The following is a 23,384-nucleotide window of genomic DNA, read 5'->3' as shown; positions in this document are numbered from 1 at the left end:
AGCCCGTCCAATTTGTCCTAATCCCTCAGTCCATTCACTACCATTTCAACTCCTCTTCTAGACTCCCTTTGAGTTTCGACTTCCCTCTTGGAAATCTCCCTCTAGTCTGATTTCTCTGCTGGAAATCCTCACCAAACGTTGAACCGCTCCTCTCCAATCCTCCTTGAAATTGCAACTCGGATCTGGATTTCTTGGCTAGAAATCCATCAACGTAGTGACTCCCTCTACCTTGGTTCTGTCCCCTTAGGTACTGTTTTGCACCGACAGAAACAACACCCCACCAGCGTCTCAATCATAATCTGCCCACAGCTCCCCAAGCCCCGATAACTGAAGAAACTGAGCCTTTCAGGCTTTGCGCAATCCCAACAACGACATAACCTGCTCCTCCTAGCCACAACGTCAATCCTTCCTGGCTGAGGAAGATGACCGGGCACTGTGTAGGTTTGACCTGCCTCTCTCTACCTCTGCACTGACCCTCTTTTTGGCTCGAAATGATGACGCAGGCCCTCTACGTCACTTCTTCTCTGTTGCTTTTGCTCTGGAACAACGCTGTCTCTCGAGACAACTGCTACTGTTGCAAATTCTTCAGATTACTGTTGGTGCCTTTAGTTCTCCTGTGATCTGCAATGCTTTGATACCATGTTGAAATTTCTAAGTCTAACACGTTAGAAATCCCTACTGCATTATCTGGTTTATTTTCTCCTACTTGTTCTTTTCATTAACAAGTTATTTATAAATATAAATACTGAAAATAAACACAAATGTAGCCTTAACTCATATACAGATCAGCAACTGAAATAACTGAGACAATCACACAAGGGACACCGTTATTTTTGGACAATCGTCCTCGGAAAAACCCAATGCGGGAAAACCAGTGCAACAGATATGAGGGTTTTATTATTATGCAGTTTCTGAATACAACTAGGGTGCCAGAAATGGCTCACCCAACAGAGAATGCCCTCAGAAGTAGTACCTCTCCTTGGAGACAGATATTCTGGCTGATCAATCACTGGATGAACGATCCCACAACAATTATGGCAATTTCCACTGCTCTACGTGACTTTGCAGGGACTGTGTCACCCTTCCCAGCTCACCAGCACTCAGTTTGCCTCAGGAAAATTCTTCCGACACTGCCTCTTGGCTCTGCGTCCCTCTGCGCAGCGACTGAAGCCTCTGCGTCAACTCTCAGACCCTCTGTGTCACCCACGCTGGCCTCTTTAGGCGCTGCGTAGCTCCTAGCTGCCTTTGCGTGGCACCCAGCTGCCCCTGTGTCAACCTCTCCAGGCTCTGCGTTGTCTCTCTGGCACTATCTTTGCCTCTCTGCTATGTATTCTCGACCTTTTGCCGAACTGCCCTTCGCTGCAACAGATCACTGTTTTGATTTTCTCAGCAACTTCAGAAAATCGAATTCACTGATCAACTTGGTGTATCTCCAACTGACCCTCAAACCTCCTCTTATGATTTTCCCGTTGAGTCTTCAAGGGCCGAGATTAAGTCCCTAATCAACGACTAATATTAGATTTGGTTTGGTCCATGCCATTTAGAAATTTTTCATCCAGTTTTATATTAATACCCATTAATATTTTAATTTTCTTAAGAACCCCATTAAAAATATTAATTATTTTAATATCTCTCCAACCGGGTGGAATTTCCCCAAACCATTTTTGGGTCTTGGAGATCTTATGCATCTTAGCCTCGACACGAATTTTCATGGCTAGAGCACATTCGATGCTACCACAAATCAATATTATTAAAGTCATTTGGTTCGTCATGTGGACCTGAAGAAGATTGATCATCGCCTAGATTACCAAAGCTTTCACCAACCCCCTTTTCCAAGGTTTTGTCACATGTAATGGGAGGAGGGTTCTCTTGTGACACTAAAGTGGGACCTAAGGCGTCTTCAACACCTTTACTAAGACTCTTTTCAAGACTATTCCCTTCATCACTTAGCTTTGCCTTAGAGGGGTATGTACAAACCGTCCATTCTTCATGTGGGATGCCACCCCATCTTTCTAAAAAGACATCTTCAAAATATTCATAATCAGTGGCAATCTCATGGGGGAGGTTATCATACCAATCTTTAGCTTGACCTACAAATGATAAGGCGGACAATCTCATGATTGTGCCCTCATTTTCAATCCGTGTTAAGGCTAAATCCCAAGAGAATTCGTCAAGATGGAAATTGGGATCTTGATTAGGACTTACTTTAAATTTAGGCATCCAACCTATGACCCATTTCTTGATGTCAGGGTTCTCTAGAGCTTCTTCAGGACTAAGGGCATCATAGGAAGGAGGAGGGAGCTCGAAATGGTCCATTTCTCAGGATTTTTACAAATTAGAATTGAAAATGGAGTTGCGAGGGTGATAGATGCTTGCTTCACCCTACAAGCATTAACTTTGAAGTTTGAATGAAGAACTAGGGCTTCGTTCTTACAATGGAGTCGCCAATAATAATGTATCAATATGTCATATGGGGAACAAAACACATGTTTCGTGTCCCTGACAATGACGCCAAAATGTTACTGCTCAAACTAGCAGGGGACTTAAGGGGGATCCATAAAGGAAAAATGCTAGGCCAAGGGCAACAAATGGAGACTTATTCCACTGTCACCTCAACTGAGGCTCCCTTCTATTTACGGACTTTCACCAATGGGCGGAGACCCGATATGTATGGAGTCACTAATGAATGATAAGTCAATGGATATGAGTGACCCAAACAGACCCTTTCCCAGAAAAGTTTGAAGGATGGAGCTTGCTTGCTTTCTAAGCAAGGTACAATGTATTCTAGGGAAAGGAAGAGAGGATTTTGAGGATTAGGCTTATGGGATAAGACTTGTGAAGGTGTTCCCCAATCCCTAAAGTCATTGTTAGAATTGGTATCCCGGATGGTTCTTGAAGAACGATCTTTTAAAGGAGCGGGACCACACGGGGCTAAGTGGACCAGGTATGAGGAAAGTATGTGGCAACCAATTATACTCTTACCCTAGACAAGGTGGGGAAAGGATAAAAAAAAAGTATTTTCACTCAAAGATGTTGTTTTGACAGTATGAGGTACTAGCCTTGGGGATAGCAAGGCAAGTTTTGATCCTGGAGCTAGGGCTTGAATTTTCTCCTAACTGCACCGTCGGAATGGCTTCAAACTTGGAGGAGAGCTAGAGGAAAGGCCAACGCAGGAGACTATAGGAGATCGAAATATTTTGATGTCTAGCTTATCGGGAAATTGATGCCCTAGGTACCCCAACTTTGTTAGACCTAGAAGGAGGTGAAAGTATATGATTTTTAGTGACCACCCTTGGTAGATCAGTGCCTTAATCTTTGGGAGAATGGAGTGTATGATGAATATGAGTAGGATTTCTTGGTTTTCAGTCAAGGAGGCCTCAAGACCACTTCTTTTGCCTTCTAGGTCAAGAAGAAGCAACCTTGCAGCTTTTATACTTCGATGTGAAAAAGGAATGGCTTATCAAGGTCAAATTCTTTGATAGAATTACCCCTAGGAGATTTCGCTCATATTACATGGCCCATACATTGAGAGATGTTATAATAGAGACAAATTCCACAATTTTAAGCAGTAAATGCATGTAACAATTAGCCCTAGAACAACGAAAATCCCAGTCCAACGTATATGACAAAAGTAAACAAGAATAACATTAAAAAGCATGTACTTACATGTAATAGAGTATATCCAACCATTCACAATTGAAAATAGAGAAGCTCCAAGAGAAGATAGATCAATATCCATACATCAAAACTCATCCATAAAGCTCCAATTCATCCTCTAGAGAAAGTGCGAAAATCTCAAGAGAGATAAGAGGTCCAAACCAAAATGATGATGAACAAATGTGTTCATCTCAATTTATGTATACACAACTTAGGAGTTCGAATTAGCCTCCTTGGCCTACATAAGCCCCAAAAATAAAATAATATTCTAATAATACAACTTTGGTGACAAGCCCACCAAACTAGCTCATAAATGAAAAAGTAAACCTCTCAAGGGGTCAAATAATAATCTATGCATGTTGTAGGGCTCTCTAAGAGGCCTAATGAGGTCCATGGGTGGCATAATGAAGAATAGGACCCTCAAAAGCAGTGGACAAAAGGTTGGCTACTTGTACTAACCTGTGGGGCTCCAAATGACATGTGGGGCACACAAGTGACCTCATGGGTCTCCAAACAAATTGAAGATGCCTATAGATTGCCTGCAAAGGCTAGGATGTTGGTGTAGGTGATGCCACATCATAGTGCAGGTCCTGGATCATCTGCCAAGTGTATGGTGTAGATATGGGGCCGACTGGACATGATGGATCAGGTGCATCCTCCTTGTCCAATAACTGAACCACGAGCAATCTTTGGAAGTGCAATCTGCTGCTGTGGAGGCCCATGGCTCTCAACGCTCACCTTACATGTGCCAATGTAGCCCTTTGGAGGATTAGGACCCCGTATAGGGAGACCAAACCCAAAATGGAAACCATCTGCAATCCTGCATAAGATCCAATGCGTCCCCTAGCCTTCCAGTACAACAAGTCATTAGAGAAATTGAGTAAATGAGCTTACCTAATCATGGACCACAAATGGGGACTTCATAATGGCCTGCCCTTCCATAATGGGCTTTGGGATGTGCTAATGTCTCCTAAACTCCAAATGGGGTTAACCAAGTACCCTATTAGGTGGTTTCTACTTCTAAAGGGGATAATATTCAAGGTACATCCTTCAAAAGGTGGTGGCATGTGACAGATATGGTGAATGAAGTAGGGGATGAGAAGGGGCAGCCCTAGGTCACATGCTGGGGTACAAGGGTAGCTAATAAGAGGGAAGCCCACACTTGGGTTTATAATGTATAGGAGGGAGAAATCGTGGTACATGAGGTGCCTCGACCTTGATTTTACCACCCTTCCTTTATGCCTTTTGCCTTTTTATGATTTTATTTGATTAACTGCTTGGGGTTGAAGGGGTTAGAGCATGATGTATAAGATATACCAGTGAATTCCCCCCTTAAGGTGGGCCGGTTCATCGCCCACCAGGGGTTGGAAAATCATGGGTTCCTATATGATGAAGAAGGCACATAGAACCTATAGGAACCAGGGTGATGGCCATGATGATGGGGTAGAGCTCATGTATTGGCTTTTTCTCATGTGCTAAATGTATTTGTCCCGACCATCTTTTGCATTTTGTGGTACATTTTCCTATTGAATGTGGCCATATATGCTTTTTACTTTCTTTTCAATTGCATCAACCTTCGGGCTTCATTCCAGGCCATGACCCAAGGTGTGGGCAAGAGGAAGGGGCAAGCTAACCCTATGTGGACCCAATGGAGGAATGTGGACCCAGGCGGGAGAAATGATGGATGGGGTAATAATGAACGGAAAGAGGGTAATATAAGTAGATAGGGGAGCAGGACTACGCAACCAAAATCAGTGTTTCCTGTGTAATATCATCCCTGTAACCAAATGGTCAGTAAAAGAGATCCCACGGGACTAGAGTCCAAGGTTAAATCCTAAAAGGGGTCTAGGCGACAAAAGCATAAACCTAGCCCATTCATTCCGCTGAATCCCCAGTAATCCATGCCCAGAAGTGTACATGATAAGCAAACTACAATACTCAATTTCCAAATGACAAGGCATAGCTTTAGATTTAGGAGGCCCACCTTCAAACATACGATCATGGCAATGGGCGAGGGACCACATGGCTGGCTCAGGGGGTGGAGAAATGGCACAATGAGTTAGCTGGTGGTTGGTGGTTGTCGGCTGAGGAACATATTGGAGAAAAAAATTCTCCTAGGGATATTACCCACAAAATGGTGGGTAATAGTCACCTTAATTGATTTAAGAAGTCCTAAGTCAATGGTTGGCGAGAGATATGAATAGAAGAGATTTGAGACAAGTCTCACCATCATTGCAATTGATCTTGTGTGAAGACATTAGCTTAAGACAAGAATGCTGGCCCTCAAGAAGGCTGAGCTGGAGCGGAGAAGGACAAATATCTTATCCAATCAGACCGAGCTGTCGAAGGGCTGAATGTGATATGGTTGTGCAGGAAGGAGGATCCGAGTTAAGCTCTGTCTAGGTCGATATTTTTCTATTTTGTTGGAGAGGGCCGAAGCCTTAATTCTATGTGCTAGGAGGGGAAGAAAGGTCTGATAGGAAGGCTGGAATAGGGTCTCCTCATCTCCAAGCGAAGAAGGAACAAGAGGGCCGGGGCTGATATAAGGTGATTGCAGTCTTGTTTATGGTCCAAATCTCAGGTGGCCGCAGGCTAGTATAAGTCCGAACCTGAGGTGGCTGCAGGCTAGTATAAGTTGGAACCTGAGGTGGCCACAGAGGGTTTGTTCAGGGCTGAATCTTGAGAGAAGTGTGCATAGGACCGAGTTTCCTGAGGCCTAATCAGAGGCTAGCAAGGGAAGTGTTGGAACTTGGGGCGACGTTTTGCGTAGATGATTGCAGAGGTATGTTGTTGAAAGTCTGTCCTTGAATGTTGGATAGGACAGAGTGTTACAAGGCCTATATACAATGATTTCAAAGAGGCAAACATCCTTGCGAGAGAGTTGTTATTTTAGCCTTACTAGTGATTTTGAAGTAGTGTATTCACTATGAGAAGTCATATTTGTTGGATATGATTGTGCAAGTGATTTGGAGCAGCAAACCCCTTGTGAGCAGCTGATATACAAAGGTATTCGGGGCAACAATATTCTCTGTGAGATAGGTGGCAAAGGACCTACCAGGTGCACCAAGGGCAAGAGGACCAAGGGGCTGTATGTGAACTTCATCTACAACAAGTCAGTCATTGTGTTTGTTCTTCATTGTGTGGGCAAATTGAGAGTCAAAAGAGGTTGACCTCTAGCCCAAATTCCTCCTTGTATCAGGGATTTGTAAGGGCCATGATCCCTGGTATGGGAATCCTATGTTTGATTTATTAAAGTCGTAATAAAATAAAGTTTTGGGTCTGCAAATTCTTGTACCTGTCATATGCTTATAAGTTTTACCTGATTATGAAGTAGTAGGGAAAATCAACATTCTCATGGTTATGTGGGGCTCATGGACCTCTATGTTTCTTGGTTGTTGCATCAGATACAACGTTATTTACATGGAGATGCATGGTTGTCCAATATTCTTCATCAAATCTATTATTCACCATTGATGAAGGCATAGGTATTCTTGTGTATTTTCATTGAGATGGTTTATATCATTATTCTCGTTGTGTGAGGGACATGCAGATCCCTATAGTTGTTGACATGTTTTCTGATTTTCAGTTGTTACATGATTATGTATGATAGTTTATGAACCCAGTTAAATTGTATGGTGTGTGTGTAATTCCATGGTTTGGGTGCTATAATTATCAAGTAGTCTCTGTGTTTAGGAATCAAGGAAGCTCTGCTGTTAAAGTGTTGTACATGGCATGCTAGGAATCGACATGGAATTCTGTGGTGCATGACTGATTGGTTGACTTCTTTGTTCATGGTCTAATAATGAGTTAATGCATGATATGTCAGGGCATTTGATAGTAATGTGTTCAGATCCATTCTATAGAAGGATTTGGTGAATGTTGTAGCTAAATTCATAAAGAGCTGATAGCCATGGATTGGCTTGTTATGACGCCTGTTAATAGGCAAATTCATTTCAAATTCCTCCTGACAGTAATTCTATATGGCAGAATTTCTACAGTAATGTATGTCTTCACCTAATGATGAGCCAATATGGCAATGTTTATAATGATTGCCAGACAATGATTTAGAATATGAGCATAATACCTCTGAAGGATATAACAAAGTTCTGGTATGTCTATATTCTTATATCTGCTATGAGAATATTGTTTCTTGTCTAACATGGTCTCAAATCTCCCTGACATAAATTCTTCAGAGATCCATGAATTGATATCTCTGATTGATGAAGAGGCTTCCTATTCAGAGGGAGAGTACAATGCTAAGATCCTTGCATGTATTACTGGATGAATCACCTTTTGAAGCTACCTCTGAGTTTTGCAGCAAGAATTCTGATGATCATTTAATGAAGTGAATGTATGATTAGCTTACAGTCTATCTCCGAAAGAATGGCGTATCTCATCAGCCTAAGAGGGAGTTGTTTGAACTCTCCTGTAAATTATAGCAAAGAACTTCTCTATCTATGGAAGGGTACTGTCAAAGTCATGGCATGCTTATGGATTCTCTTCAGCATGGACCTTGGACCAGAGAAAGTCTGGTCATATGAAATTTCTTTTACAAAACAGGTACTGGGGCACCTTCATGATAGAGACAAGCTTAGGCTTGTGGTCTCCCTGAATAAAAGGGAGTAAGGCTAGTTAAATATTTTTCTGTAAACAAGATGCACAGGAAATAGAGGATTCCTGAGTGCTGCTAAGATCACTGCTGCTGGTATGCCTTGTCATAAGAAACTCTCAGTGAGTTGTGCGTCCCCATGTATACATCCATATGCTGCTAGGTAGGGCAATAAGGCTCCCTCTGACAATCTGGTCATCAATATTATCAACAAGAATTAGTCTTGGCTTTTAGAAAGTAGCTTGGAACTATTCCCTATATGAAGGGATCTTTGGTTGAAGATTGAGCTCTGGGAGCTCTTGGGGGCTTGGGGTACTTATTGAGCTATGAGCGACCATAAGGTGAGTGGTTCACCTTCCCCTAGTGGTGCGTTGTGTGAGTGGTTCACCTTCCCCGTGATACCCCATGGTGGTTGACGTGTGTAGGGTGAGTGGTTCACCTTCGCTTGTGATACCCCATGGTGGTTGACATGTGTGCAAGGTGAGTGGTTGACCTTCCCCTACGATTGCACATGTGTGTAGGGTGCGTGGTTCACCTTCCCCTACTGTTGATGACATATGCATAGGATGAGTGGTTCACCTTCCCCTATTGTTGATGACATATGCATAGGATGAGTGGTTCACCTTATCCTATGGTGTATGAGCAGGATGAGTGGTTCACTTTCTCTTGTGGATACGCTAGTGAAAGATGCATATAAGCATCTGTTGACGTGTTGGTGAGATGTGGTTCATCCTTTCCCCACATGTAGGATGCTTATTCTCTACGATCTATGGTTGACATGTCGGTAGGATGTGGTTCATCCTTTCTCCATGTGTAGGATCCTTCCTACTATTGTTGGTTTGCATGCGTGTAGGACGTGGTTCATCCTTTCCCTACTCTTGGTGTTTTGCGTGCATGTAGGATGTGGTTTATCCTTTCCCTACAATGATTGTGATATGTGACTGTAGGAGGTGGTTCATCCTTTCCTTACGTATGATTGTGACATGTGTTTGTAGGATGTGGTTTCTCCTTTCCCTACGTGTGGTTGTGAGCAGGATGTGATATATTCTTTCCCCGCTGATGTTCTTGCATCATCCTACCCATGAAGTCCGGGACACATGGGAGGTACCTCTCATCTGGCCAATGAGTTGGGAAAAGTGGTTTAGGACCATAGCACTATCGATGGACGCATTATGTACTGCTGTACTCCCTATGTCTAGTATGAATGAGGTTTCTTCAACTTGATCACTTGGGATCAAGTCCGATTGGAGTTCACCCTTTGGTTATATGGACTGATTATTGTCAGTGGAGATTGGCAAGGTTTTGTGAGTCACTCTCGATCGATTCTTCTTTATTATTCACATCAGTGTTCAGCAAAGCAGAGGAAAGATGAGACACTGAGATGGTTCATGATAACAGGATGACATGACGATTGATGATGGATGGATTGGCAGTTGGAATTCTCCCTAGTCGAGAGGGAGTGTTAAAATTGGCAGCTAGGGCCAAATTCCACTTTGGACAGCTCGTTTGGGGAAGATAATTGTAGCATTAAATTCCTCTTTTCAAGAGGACCAAAATCGACCTAAAGATCATCAAATTTGTTTAAGGAGAAGTGTGATTTTGAATTTATGTTTCTATCATATAAATTAACAAGGTCGGCCTCACCTATATGTCGGCTTAATAAGCCCAAATGTCACGTCTCTTCAACCCCATCGAGTTGTATATAAAGAGGTGCTTTTCAACCTCATTTGAAACAACTCAAGGGGCTCTAATATATCTTTGTGGTAGCTGCAACTTGAAGGAGCTTGAAGGACAAGTATTGGGTACATTTTTGGTATGTTCTTCCTTCCACAGGTTCGAACTTGAAGCAGAATGGCAGCCGCAGGTCAGGGCAGTGAATTTTAGTGAGCTCTATCCTTTGTTGAAGGCCTTATCTTCTTGTACTCATTTCAGGAGGGTTGCAGGACTTGTGAGTCTTGGACAGGGTTGTCGACAGGCTATTCAGAGGAGCAGAACAGGCCACAGATCCAAACTCCAAGCACAAGTAGACATGGAACCTTGATGGGTCGGTTTGTAGCACAAAACCTTAGTTGAATAAGATCAGGGTTGCTTGAAGGAAGGACCGCAACAAGTATCTCAAGGTCTGGACTATTTAGGCTTTATATCTACAAGCTCTAACTGCAGATATTCGACCACATAATTCATCATCTCCTTGACCAGGCTTTGTTGCTCATTTTGGGACTATCATGGCCTCTTCATAATCTGCAAAGGAAGCCGCATTAAGTGAACAAGGACCGAGCTCATTTTGGCACCTATTGTGTTGCAGCTCTAAATACTATTGTCTACTGGTTAGGGCAGAACTTGTTTGCTATTATTTGAAGACAAAATTGCAAACTTGTCTGGGCAGTATATTTGGCACATGGTTAGTGGTTCTAGTCATCATATTCGCAAGACAACCTTGACATTGATTGTACTCTCTTTCTCTGCTGAACATTTGATATTGATAATAAGAAGATTTGATCAAGGGTTTTCCCAATCTTGGGGTTTTTCCCTGGCTTGTGCCATATCTGTTAAAATTTGGGTACTAGAGGACAAGTGGTTCCCTAAGGCTTTGATCTTTGGCCTAGGGAAAAGTGTCGAAATTTATTTTTTACTTTTCTCCTAAAGTGACTTTATAAGTGGTAAAGTCAAATTAATTTAAAAGTGACTTTATAAGTGGTAAAGTTACATTCTAATTTAAAAGTGACTTTATAAGTGGTAAAGTTACATTCTAATTTAAAGGTGACTTTATTAAAGTCATTGAAGAATTAGAAAGTGAAAAAGTGACGATGGAAATAAAAGGCTAAGTGAATCTTTATTTAAGTGGGTGAGTTAAAATAGAAAATGAGAATTAAATGCATATTTATTCTCATCCTTAGATCTAAATGAATCTCAGCCATTAGATCTTAGGGTAACCCAAAAGGTCATTTAGAGAATAAAAAGAGAAGAGAAGAGGAAAAGATCAATTCATTCTTTCATGAGCATTTGAGAGAAAGAGAAGAGAGAGCAAGGAGAAAATTTCTGAGCAGTGAGGAAGTGAAGGAGAGCAGCAAGAATATATTTCAGCAAATCTGGACAACAACATTTATTGGCATGCATCCCAAGGAAAAACTGTACAGCAGGAGAAAGGCACAGAAATAGAGGAAGAGGGACAACACAGAAATTGAGGAAGAGGGACAGTAGCAAGGGCATGAATTTTGAGGCAGATTTGGGCACAAATCATACTGTTGAAATCCGTATGGTACGTACATCAAGTTTCGGGCACATTTTTCGAGGTAGACCATACAACATTTAATGCTGTTTTATTGCTATAAAAACTTCTGTTTTGGCTGTTTGTTGATTTGCACGATTTTCGAGGTGGAGTTCATGCACGAAAATCGAGATAAGTTGTAATTTTTGGTTGCTAGAATTTTTACCGTGTATTTCAATTTCTCTGTAAAAGCATTTTCAAAAATAAATAAGAGCTTTCAAACTGGTTTTCCCCAAGAGTTGTAGGGGGTTTTTCCAGGGTCACATTGACCAAAAATCACTGTGTTATTTTCTGTGTGTGGCTGTCATAATTTTGTTGTGTTTTATTTCTGCAATTTCAGTAGTTGTGAAATCTCTAAATTTGTGTTTTCAGAAAATATTGTCATTTCCAGATTTTAGAATTTTTATCATGCTTGGATTTAAAACTAAATGCATGGAGTGATAAGGAAAACTGATAACTGGAGTGGGGGTTGAAATTTCTTCATGGTATCAGAGCTTGGTTGGCTGAAAAGTGCAGTTTGGGACAACAAAGTGAAAATTACAGCAAACTGATTTTTACACAGATAACAAAAGTCTTTACCACAGGTTTGAAAATTTCAGTTTGGTAGGACAGTGAAACATGTCTTTGGGTTTGAGAGTTGAAGATAGGTTGGATGGGCAGAACAACTACAGTGCATGGAAGAAGAGAATCCAGAGCATCTTTGAGGAAGCAGAAGTCTGGGGCATTATGGTAAATACCACATATAACCCAGTAGTAGTACCTATTGACCTTGTACAGTTGGCAGAGTTTAACAAAAAGAATGATAAGGCAAAAATATTGATTCTGGAAGGAATCAAAGACCATGTCATTCTTCATGTGAGAGGAAAGACTTATGCACATGAGATGTGGAAACCTTGACCAGTGTTTACTAGAGCTCAAATGAAAACAGAAAAATGGGAAGGCAATTAAAATGGCTAAGACTGACAATGCTACAACATACTTCACAAGATCACTTCAGTGAGAGATGAGTTGGCAGACGTAGGTGAGATCATTGCACCCACTTAGTTGGTGAGGATTGCTTTGAATGGTCTTCCCAAGACTTGGGAGAATTTTGTGGACGGCATTGTTGCACGGAAAAACCTTCTCGATTGGGAGAGGTTGTGGGATGATTGCATTCAGAATGAGATAAAAAAGAACCATCTTGGGGCAGCCAAACAGGTGGAGGAGGATGACAATGTGGCATTGTTAGCAAGAGGCAAGAAGGGCAGAGCAAAGAACCAAACTTCCAACAGTGGAGGCAAAGGCAAAGGTAAAGGCAAGCAACAGAACGAGGAGAACGACTATTCCAAAGTCAAATGTTGGAATTGTCAAAAGTTGGGACACTATGCTGTTGTGTGTTCGAAGAAGAAGAACAAGAAAGGGAAAGACAAACACATGGTAGCTTCTGCAGAGATAGAGAGCTTCTCAGAGAGCTTTGATCGGGAGTATGGGTTCATAGCTTGTGAGGCCACTAGTGTAGGATCACTTGCCATACAGGTTTAGAGGGAGTGTGCATTCCTCGCTACTAGCAGAGCATCTTCTAGCATTTGGTATGTTGACAGTGGCGCTTCCCGCCACATGATAGGAGTCAGAGAGTACTTCTTAGAGCTTTTAGAGGGTGATACTGATATGGAGGTAGTACTTGGTGATGACAACATTGTTAGAGCAGTCGGTGTGGGGACATTGACATTTGATAGGGGACCCAAACCTCCCTTGAAAGTGTCAAATGTTCTATATGTGCCTGGAATGAAGAAGAACCTGATATTCGTCTTAGCACTTGAGGACAGAGGGTATGATGTGTTGTTCAGGAGAGGGTAGGTGCTTATATATCCTAGGGGAACTCCAACTTCTTCACCTAGAGAGATTGGTGTGCGCCATGCCAAGGTGTACAAGTTCTCATTCTAGCCCTTGATGGCATTGAGTAGCAACACCCGAGACAAGACCGACAACAGATCTAGCAGTTTAGAGTTGTGTGAGATTTGGCACTAGAGGGTGGGGCACATGTATCATGGGGCCTTGAGTACATTGCGGGATATCACCACTGGTGTGTCAGATTTTAGTTTCGATCACCTTGATGTATGCAGAAGATGTGCTATGGGGAAGTTTTCCAAATCCCTTTTTCCCAACAGTGACAACAGAGTGATCAGGATCCTTGACTTGGTTCATACCAATGTGAGTGGTCAGATGTCTCATGTATCCTTGAGTGGCTACGAGTACTATGTTTTATTCATTGATGACCACTCCAAGAAGACCTGGATTTATTTCGTGAAGATCAAGAGTGAGGTCTTCAAGCGGTTTCAAGAGTTCAAAGCTCTTGTGGAGACCTAGACAGGTAGGAAGATCAAGGTCCTTAGGTCAGACAATGGAGGGAGTATACCCTTGGTGAGTTTGTTGATTTTTGTGCTCATGTTACTACTCCCAGCAGAATGGGGTTGCGGAGAGGAAGAACAGATCCATTGCAGGGGCTGCCAAAGCCATGCTTCATGATTAGGGGTTACCTTTATTTTTGTTGGCAGATGCTTGCAACATTGCTGTGTACTTGTAGAACAGGAGTCCACATCGTGCCTTGGGGAATGTGACTTCGGAGGAGGCTTTTTCTGGGAAGAAGCCTGATGTTGGGCACTTTTGTATCTTCGGGTGCCTTACATATTCGTATGTCCCCAAGGAGAATAGGACCAAGCTAGAGCCCACTGCAGACAAGGGCATCTTTGTGGGTTATAGCGAGACCTCGAAAGCTTATTGGATTTATATTCCTACGCAGAGGAAAGTGGTTGTCAGGCGAGATGTGAAGTTCGAGGAGGAGAGAGCTTTCAGGAGGTCACGAGAGTTAGAGTATCCAGAGTCACCAGACCCTCAGGAGTAGCTGAGTCAGTCACAGGGATCCAGTGGTCAGGGATCAGGAGGTACATCGATTACAATGTTAGGTCCATCAGTGAGTAGTGGCTCTCAAAGTCAGGTGGGTGGTTCTTCGGGCAACATGTAGGGCAGTCCGCAGAGAAGTTCACAGGGTAGTCCACTAATGGACAGTTTGCATGGTACTTCAACATCTACAGGCATAGATTCAGGAATGAGGTCAGTTGGTAGGCCCTCAGGAGTTCAGGCTTTTGATGATGATGAGGATTCTTTCACTCCGGTGGGAGAAGTATGCTCATGGAAGAGGAAGTCCAAGTGGCTTCAAGATACCTTGTGTGAGGCCACATCAGTTGCTGGGCCAAAGAGATAGGTTAGAGAGAGTAAACCACCTGAGCGGTTTTGTAGTTACATGGCATTGGTAATAAGCATTGTTGACTCTGAGCCTTCTAGTTATGAGGAGGCAGCGAGCCAGCAAGTCTGGAGAGAGGCCATGATGGAGGAGTATTTTTCTATTATGAAGAATGACATTTGGGAGGTAGTGCCAAGGCTTGAAGGTAAATCAGTGGTTACTTCCAGATGGCTCTACAAGATAAAGCATGCTGCAAATGGCAGCATCGAGAAGTTCAAGGCTTGATTTGTGGCAAGAGGGTTTTCACAGGTAGAAGGAGTTGACTATGAGGAGACCTTCACTCCCGTAGCTCGGTATACATCTATTCGCTCCATTATATCGATTGCAACAAAGATAGGTTGGAAGATCCACCAGATGGATGTGAAGACCGCATTTCTCAATGGCTTCATTCAGGAGGAGGTTTATGTTGAGCAACCGCAGGGCTTTGAGGTGCATGGGAAGGAGTCCCATGTATGTAGATTGAAAAAGGAACTCTATGGCTTGAAGCAAGCTCCTAGAGCTTGGTACTCGAGGATTGATACATACTGGTAGCAGTTGGGTTTCACAAAGAGTGAGTCTAATCCGAACCTATACTTCATTGTGGTGGGTGAGGAGCCTCTCATTCTGGTGTTGTATGTTGATGACTTGATCATCACTGGTGCAGAAAGAATCATTGAGGGCTGCAAGAGAGATCTTGTGTCAGAGTTTGAGATGAAGGATATCGGATTGATGCATTATTTTCTGGGATTGGAGGTGTGGCAAGAGGAGGGGCATTTCTTCCTAGGACAAGGGAAGTACATTGTGGATATTCTTAGCAGATTCACATGGAGGGTTGCAAACCCGTGTCTACACCTATGGTCACTAACTGGAAGAAGCGTCACGCTTCTGATTCCGAGTTGGTGGATCCTATTCTATACAGACAATTGATTGGTTGTTTGATTTATTTGGTCAACACTTGACCAGATATATGTTTTGCAGTTAACTCTATGAGTCAGTGCATGTGTGAGCCCAGGAGAGTGCACTAGGTGGTTGCAAAACACATTCTTCGTTACTTGCAGGGGACTGTGGATTTTGGTCTGGATTATAGACAGGGTAATGGAGTGAGACTGGCAGGGTACACAGATTCAGATTGGGCAAGTTGTGCTTCAGATAGGAAGAGTACTTCTGGGTGTTGTTTTGGGTTAGGTTCGACAGTTGTGTCATGGATCAATCAGAAACAACAGTTAGTTGCATTGAGCTCAGCTGAGGCAGAGTATATGGCTGCTAGCTTGGTTAGTTGTGAGGCCATATGGCTTCGCAAGATGTTGCTTGGTCTATTTGGTTAGGCATTGAGACCTTTAGTAATTTACTGTGATAATCAAAGTTGCATAAAACTCATGGAGGATCCAGTTTTTCATGACAGGTCAAAGCATATTGAGATCAAGTATCACTTCATTAGAGACTATGTCCAAAAGGGAACTGTCAAGCTTGAGTACATTTCCACAAATGAGCAGGTAGCGAACATTTTCACCAAAGCCTTACCATGGGGCAAGCATGTCTACTTCAGAGACAAGATGAGAGTGGTGAGGAACACTTTCCTCGGTAAGAGGGAGTGTTAAAATTTGGGTACCAGAGGACAAGTGGTTACATAAGGCTTTTGACCTTTGGCCTAGGGAAAAGTGTCCAAATTTATTTTTTACTTTTCTCCTAAAGTGACTTTGTAAGTGGTAAAGTCCAATTAATTTAAAAGTGACTTTATAAGTGGTAAAGTTACATTCTAATTTAAAAGTGACTTTATAAGTGGTAAAATTACATTCTAATTTAAATGTGACTTTATTAAAGTCAGTGAAGAATTAGAAAGTGAAAAAGTGACTATGGAAATAAAAGGCTAAGTGGGTGAGTTAAAAAATAGAAAGTGAGAATGAAATGCACATTTATTCTCATTCTTAGATCTATATGAATCTCAACCATTAGATTTTAGGGTAACCGAAAAGGTCATTTAGAGAGTAAAAGGTGAAGAGAATAGGAAAAGATCAATTCATTCTTTCATGAGCATTTGAGAGAAAGAGAAGAGAGAGTAAGGAGAAAATTTATGAGCAGTGAGGAAGTGAATGAGAGCAACAAGAATACATTTTAGCAAATCTGGACAGCAACATTTATTGGCATGCATCCCAAAGCAAAACTGTACAACAGGAGAAAGTGTAAGGCCAGGCAGTAACTCTCCGAAGGCAGTAAAACTGATTAGTCTATTATTCCATAGGTAGGCTATTGTTATATACAATAGGAGTGATTGTTCAGTTCATCTCCCGATGACTGTTCACATTCCTAATTTATTTATTTATTTACAAATTCCCCCAATCATGAAGATTAGGTGTCAACATTCCCCCCCTTAATCTGAAGGGATGTTGGTGAGTCCAAGCATCATTCTGAATCGTTCAAGCTTTTCCTTTCCAAGTGCTTTGGTGAAGATGTCTGCAATTTGCTCATTTGTGGAACAATGACGAAGATGGATTGTTTTGGCCTCAACATGATGTCGAATCAGATGATATTTAGTATTGATATGCTTTGTTCGATCATGGAACTTTGGGTTCTTGGCCAACTTTATTGCAGAGGTGTTATCAATCATGAGTGGAGTTGATTGTACTTGTTTTACCTGCAAATATTCAAGAATTTTCCTGAGCCACACAATTTCTTTCGTTGCTTCAGCTGCTGCCACGTATTCTGCTTCTGTTGTGGAATCTGCTGGAACTGATTGTTTGCGTGATCTCCAGGAGACAGCTCCTGATCCAAGACTCATAGCATATCCTGAAGTAGATACCCCAGTTTCTTTGTCTCCATCGAAGTCTGAATCAGAGTATCCAATCACGCTGAAGTCGTCCACCTGTGTATACTTGATTCCAAGGCCTTGAGTTCCCTTCAAGTACCTTAGAACTCTTTTTGCAACAGACCAATGTCCCTCACAAGGCTTTTGCATGAACCTGGAGAGGATTCCAACAGTAAATGAAATGTCTGGTCTAGTAGTAGTGAGGTAGATGAGACTTCCTACACGCTGTCTATACTTTGTTGCATCCTCAAATTCCTTTCCTTCAACAGATGTGAGCTTTAAGTTTTGTTCCATTGGAGTAGAAAGAGGATTGCACTCTGTCATGCCAAATCTGTTTAACAAATCTCCAATGTATTTCTTTTGAGAAAGAAATATGGATTTTGGATGTTGGATTACTTCAATGCCAAGATAATAATGAACATAACCCAAATCAGTCATTTCAAAACTTTTCCCCAATTCCTTCTTTATGGATGCAATGTAACTTTCATTGTTCCCTGTCATTAAAAGATCATCTACATATACCACAAGATATACAACTGTTTTGCCAACTTTCTTGACAAATAAAGTTGCATCATCAAGATCAAAATGATTGAAGTTGAGTTTCAGAAGATGCTCAATTAGTTTTTCATACCAGGCTCGCGGTGCTTGTTTGAGGCCATACAAGGACTTCACAAGTTTGCATACTTTTTGTTCGTGTCCTTTCACAGCAAATCCTTCAGGCTGGGACATAAAAACATTCTCTTTTAGATCTCCATTCAAGAAGGCAGTTTTTACATCCATTTGATGGACTTTCCAACCGTTCTGAGCTGTTAGTGAAAAGAGTGTCCGGATGGTGGCCCATTTTGCTGTGGGGGCAAAAGTTTCCTCATAATCGACCCCTTCCTTCTGTGCAAAACCTTTTGCCACAAGCCTAGCTTTGTGCTTGTCAAGTGAGCCATCAACTTTGTACTTGTTCTTGTAGACCCACTTGCAGCCTATTGGTTTGGTTCCAAATGGAGGATCAACCAGCTTCCAAGTGCCATTTTTTATGAGGGCATCATACTCCTTTTGCATCGCTTCTTTCCATTCATCATGAGAAGCAGCTTCTTTGAAGGAAGTTGGTTCAAAATCTGTAGACAAGTTCAATTCACAATCATAAGTAACATCCATATCAACAGGTGAATTAGAGTCATCAACATCACCTCCATTTTGTCGGTTTGAATTTCTGGTTCCTGTTTTTCCAATTTCATCAGGATGAACACTTTCAAGTGTCTTTGTCAGCCACTTCGGGGGACCTTTCTGAGATGGTCCAGGCTGATCTGTTGATTGAGTTGGGACTGAATGAAGATCGAGTCTCCCAATTATATCAATTACATCACTTAAAGCATCATTCGTTGTTGGAGTTTCATGCAGGGGAGATTGTTCTTCAGAAGAAGATTCCACATGTTAATCTAGTATAGGAATCCCCCCTTCAAGATGTGGAATCTGATTATCAAACTCTTGAAATGATTTCGTTTTTGCGAATCTATCCAAGCGATCAAGTTGCCGCTCAACAACATTGTCAGATTTGGATGATTCAAGAAAAATTACATCTCTAGATACAACAAACTTTTTATTTACTTCATCATAGAGGCGGTATGCTTTGGAGGTGTTTGAATACCCTAGGAAGATACACTTATGACTTCTAGCACCAAGTTTGTTTCTATGTACCTTTGGTATCAAAGCATAACAGATGGAACCAAAGATCCTGAGATGTTTTACCGAAGGAACATGTCCATACCGCAATTCATAAGGAGTCTTGTTTCTTATATCATTAGATGGACATCTATTCTTTATATATGCAGCACATAGAACAGCATCAACCCAAAACATTATCTTTACATTTTTGAAGAAAAGCATGGATCGTACCATATTCAAGATTGTTCTATTCATTCTTTCAGCTACACCATTCTGTTGGGGATTATAAGGCACAGTTGTTTGATGTTTGATCCCATGTTGGCGAAGATAGTTTTCAAATTCATTTGATGTATATTCTTTTCCATTATCAGTGCGAATAGACCCAATATGAGATTGTGCATCATTTTCAATCGATTTATGAAAATTCTTTAATGTTTGAAAGGCATCAAATTTGTTCTTCAATAAATAAACCCAACACATTCTGGTGTAATCATCAATAAATGTCATGATATATTTATTTCCATTTGCAGAAGGAACAGGCATTGGACCACATAAATCTGAATGAATGAGTTCAAGCTTCCTATGTGCTCTTGAATGTGAATCATGAAAAGACTGTTTGCTATGCTTTCCTAGAATGCAAGCATCACATTGCTTATGTTTCCTAGGAATTGTAGGCAAACCAGCAACACCATTTTTCTTCAATAAGCAGAGACTGTCATAGTTTAAATGTCCAAATCTAGCATGCATAATAAACTTGATGGAAGTGTACCTTCTTCATGATGAGAAATATATGAGAAATGTTGTGCATGAGCAGAGGTTCCTTGCAGTTTGATAAGCCTTTCTTTTTCTATTCCCCTCATGACAAGTGTGTGGTCAGATGCTTTTCTTACCTCAAGCTTGCCATCAAACATATGAATGGAGTGACCTTGCTGACGGATATGAACCAAGGACAACAAGTTTCTTTTGAGCTGTGGGAGATATAGAACATGATCCAGAAGAAAGTCTGGAAGACCAGGCAGTTTAAGCTTGATTGTGCCAAGCCCTGATGGCTTGATTTTTGACTGATCTGCAAAGTATACTGCTCCATCAACATTGTCAGTGAAATCTTCAAAAAAATGTTTTCTATGAGTCATGTGACAGGTTGCTCCTGAATCAAGCAACCAATCATTTTTCGAAGAAGCAAGTGAAGCATTGAACAAATCTTCATTTACTCCAATGTTACATTGTGCCTCAATATAGTGAGCGGATTCAGGTGCTTTACCTTTGTCTGTATCATTAGTTTTACCTTTCTGTTGGTTTCTTTTCTGCTCAATTTTGTCCCATGGTAGCTTGCATGTAGAAGCATCATGTGATCCATTTCGTTTGCAGCGAATGCAATGCAGATCTGCCTTTTCTCCTTGAGAATGTCTGCCCCCCTGCCTCTGAAGTATCTTCCTCTTCCTCTTCGTCCACCTCTTCCTCTTGTAGAATCTTGAGCAGGATGCTTTTCTTTATGAGCAAGGCACACAGTCTCTTCAGAAGATTCAGGGACTGTCTTCTTTCCAAAGGCTTTCTCTCTTTCAACAAACTTTTTCACAAGAGAGTCAAAGGTTATATCTTTAAGATTTCCATTTGCTTGTAAAGACTCAAGATAATTGGAGTAAGTAGGATAGAGTGCCTTGAGAAAAGCAATAATAGGGATATCCAGCTCAACCTTATTGGATTTGATATCATGCGTTATAGATTTTACTTCAGATGCAAGAGCAAGAGGATCATTATTTTCTAGTTCAAGGGTGAAGAGTTTAATCATGAGCTGAACAACTTCAAGTGCAGAATGTGAGTCATAGAGTTCTTTCAGCTTTTGTAAAGCTTCAATGGCAGTTGAATATGATGAAATATGGTGACTTACTTCTTCATTTACAGATGTTGCGATTAATGCATAGGCTTTGCTGTTCTTGTTTTCCCAAATGACAAGCTCTTTGTCTGATGTAGGCTGCACTGGGTCATTGTCTGCTTCTCCGACACACACTCCTTTCCACAACTCATTGAAGATGAGGGTGTGTTTTATCATCTGGGACCATTCAAGATAGTTCTCCTTGCCAGTGAGAACTATTCCTACCATAGAGATGATTGAATGCATTCTGTAAAAAATACTTCTGCTGATAAAAAAAACTTCTGCTGATAAAAAACTTCTGCTGATAAAAAAACTTTTGCTGATAAAAAAACTTCTGCTGATGTACAGTGAAATTGTACTCAGATATATTAAAAAACAGAGGTATTATTTTGTCGTGGTATATGGGAAGGTGTATATGGAGGAGGCTTAACGTATATGGGCAATTTGGTGAACCGAGTTATATGGAGGCCAACACATGTATCAAAAAGTGGTGTATTTAAAAAACAAGCATTATATGAAAAACGCAGCAGTGTATTAACACCGAAACAGTGGGAGGTGTATTTAAAAAACAAGCATTATATGAGAAACGCAACAGTGTATTAACACCGAAACGGTGGGAGGTGTATTTAAAAAACAAGCATTATATGAGAAACGCAGCAGTGTATTTGCCAAAGTAAGCAACACGACCACGATTTACAACGCGTTGTTCCAGTATCGTATAACCTTTGACTATATGCAGTGTGTATGCTAAGGGTGGTGGCACAACGATTTGGGAGCTGACTGTGTATGGAGGAGCAATGCTATATGGCAGCGTTCAAAATCGGGAAGGGAGAAGGCATAAAATGTGGTATGCGGATTATGAACCGGGATTCCGATTGAGGCCAACAGAATGGTATGGGAAGAGTTGCGTATTAAACCGAAGGAGTGGTTGTCGCATGATATGAGCCAACAGTGGTATAAGAATTTGCACCATGAGCCAACAATTGACTGTGCATTTGTTGCGTAGTGGTTGCAACGTTCAATGTAAAAAAAAACTGGAACTGTATGGGCCTCTGAAATATCTTCCGGGCAAAAAAATGCTGCGAGGAAACGAACCTCTGACCTGACAGAAGAAACGGAACAAACGCCTGAACGGAGTAAAATAATGTAACAACTGAGATATACCAAACAACGCCTCCAGCTTCAATGCATCAACATTCAATCCTTCATAATATTTCATGCAGATATGGAGGCCAGCAGCGTGGAGAGAGCAGCGTATGGAGGTAGCAGCATAGAGAGAGAAACGTATGGAGGCCAGTAGCGTGTGGACTATGTCAGAGGAGCATGGGAGGTTACAAAAATTGGCAGAAAATGCAGGACAAACTGACAAATTTCTGAAGAAATGACAGAAGGGAGTTACAATGGCAGATAGAAGCCAAAAATGGTGCTGGCTCTGATACCATGTCAGGCCAGGCAGTAACTCTCCAAAGGCAGTAAAACTGATTCGTCTATTATTCCATAGGTAGGCTATTGTTATATACAATAGGAGTGATTGTTCAGTTCATCTCCCGATGACTGTTCACATTCCTAATTTATTTATTTATTTACAAATTCCCCCAATCATGAAGATTAGGTGTCAACAGAAAGGCACAAAAATAGAGGAAGAGGGACAGCACAAAAATCGAGGAAGAGGGACAACAGCAAGGGCACAAATTTTGAAGCAGATTTGGGTATGAATTTCGAGGCAATCATACAGTTGAAATTTGTACAGTTTGTACAAGAAGTTATGGGCACATTTTTTGAGGCAGGCCGTACAACATTTAATGTTGTAAATTTTTTTGTTTTTGTTGCTTGCTTGCACGATTTTTGAAGTGGAGTTCAATCACGGAAATCGAGATAAGTTGTAATTTGTGGTTGTTGGAATTTTTATTGTGTATTTCAATTTTTCTGTAAAATCATTTTCAGAAATAAAGAAGAGCTCTCACACTGGTTTTCTCCAAGAGTTGTAGCGGGTTTTTACAGGGTCACATTGACCAAAAATCACTGTGTTATTTTCTGTCTGTGGCTGTCATAATTTTGCTATGTTTTATTTCTGCAATTTCAGCAGTTGTGAAATCTCTAAATTTGTGTTCTTAGAAAATATTGTCATTTCCAGATTTTAGAATTTTTATAATGCTTGGATTTAAAACTAAATGCATGGAGTAATAAGGAAAATTGATAACCAGAGTGGGGGTTGAAATTTCTTCAATATCCTTGTGTTCTCTTGTTTTGGCTTGTCTT

General features: G+C 41.3%; 1 protein-coding gene across 1 annotated transcript in view; it reads left to right on the top strand.

Moving 5' to 3' along the window:
• The window catches only part of LOC149169316 (receptor-like serine/threonine-protein kinase At1g78530), a 193,075-nt gene that overhangs the window by 53,297 nt on the left and 116,394 nt on the right, over window positions 1-23,384 (top strand). Inside the window, exon 3 of the mRNA XM_089427063.1 lies at window positions 7,062-7,142. The gene's annotated coding sequence lies outside the window, so the exon portion shown is untranslated. The remainder of the gene's footprint in view (window positions 1-7,061; window positions 7,143-23,384) is intronic.

This window comes from Pinus tabuliformis, chromosome 4_2, assembly GCF_031772625.1.
Source record: "Pinus tabuliformis cultivar Carrire ecotype Pingquan chromosome 4_2, CPIR1, whole genome shotgun sequence".
NCBI lineage: Eukaryota > Viridiplantae > Streptophyta > Pinopsida > Pinales > Pinaceae > Pinus > Pinus tabuliformis.
Note: the sequence above shows the minus strand (reverse complement) of the source record. Positions and strands in the feature narration are given on the sequence as shown.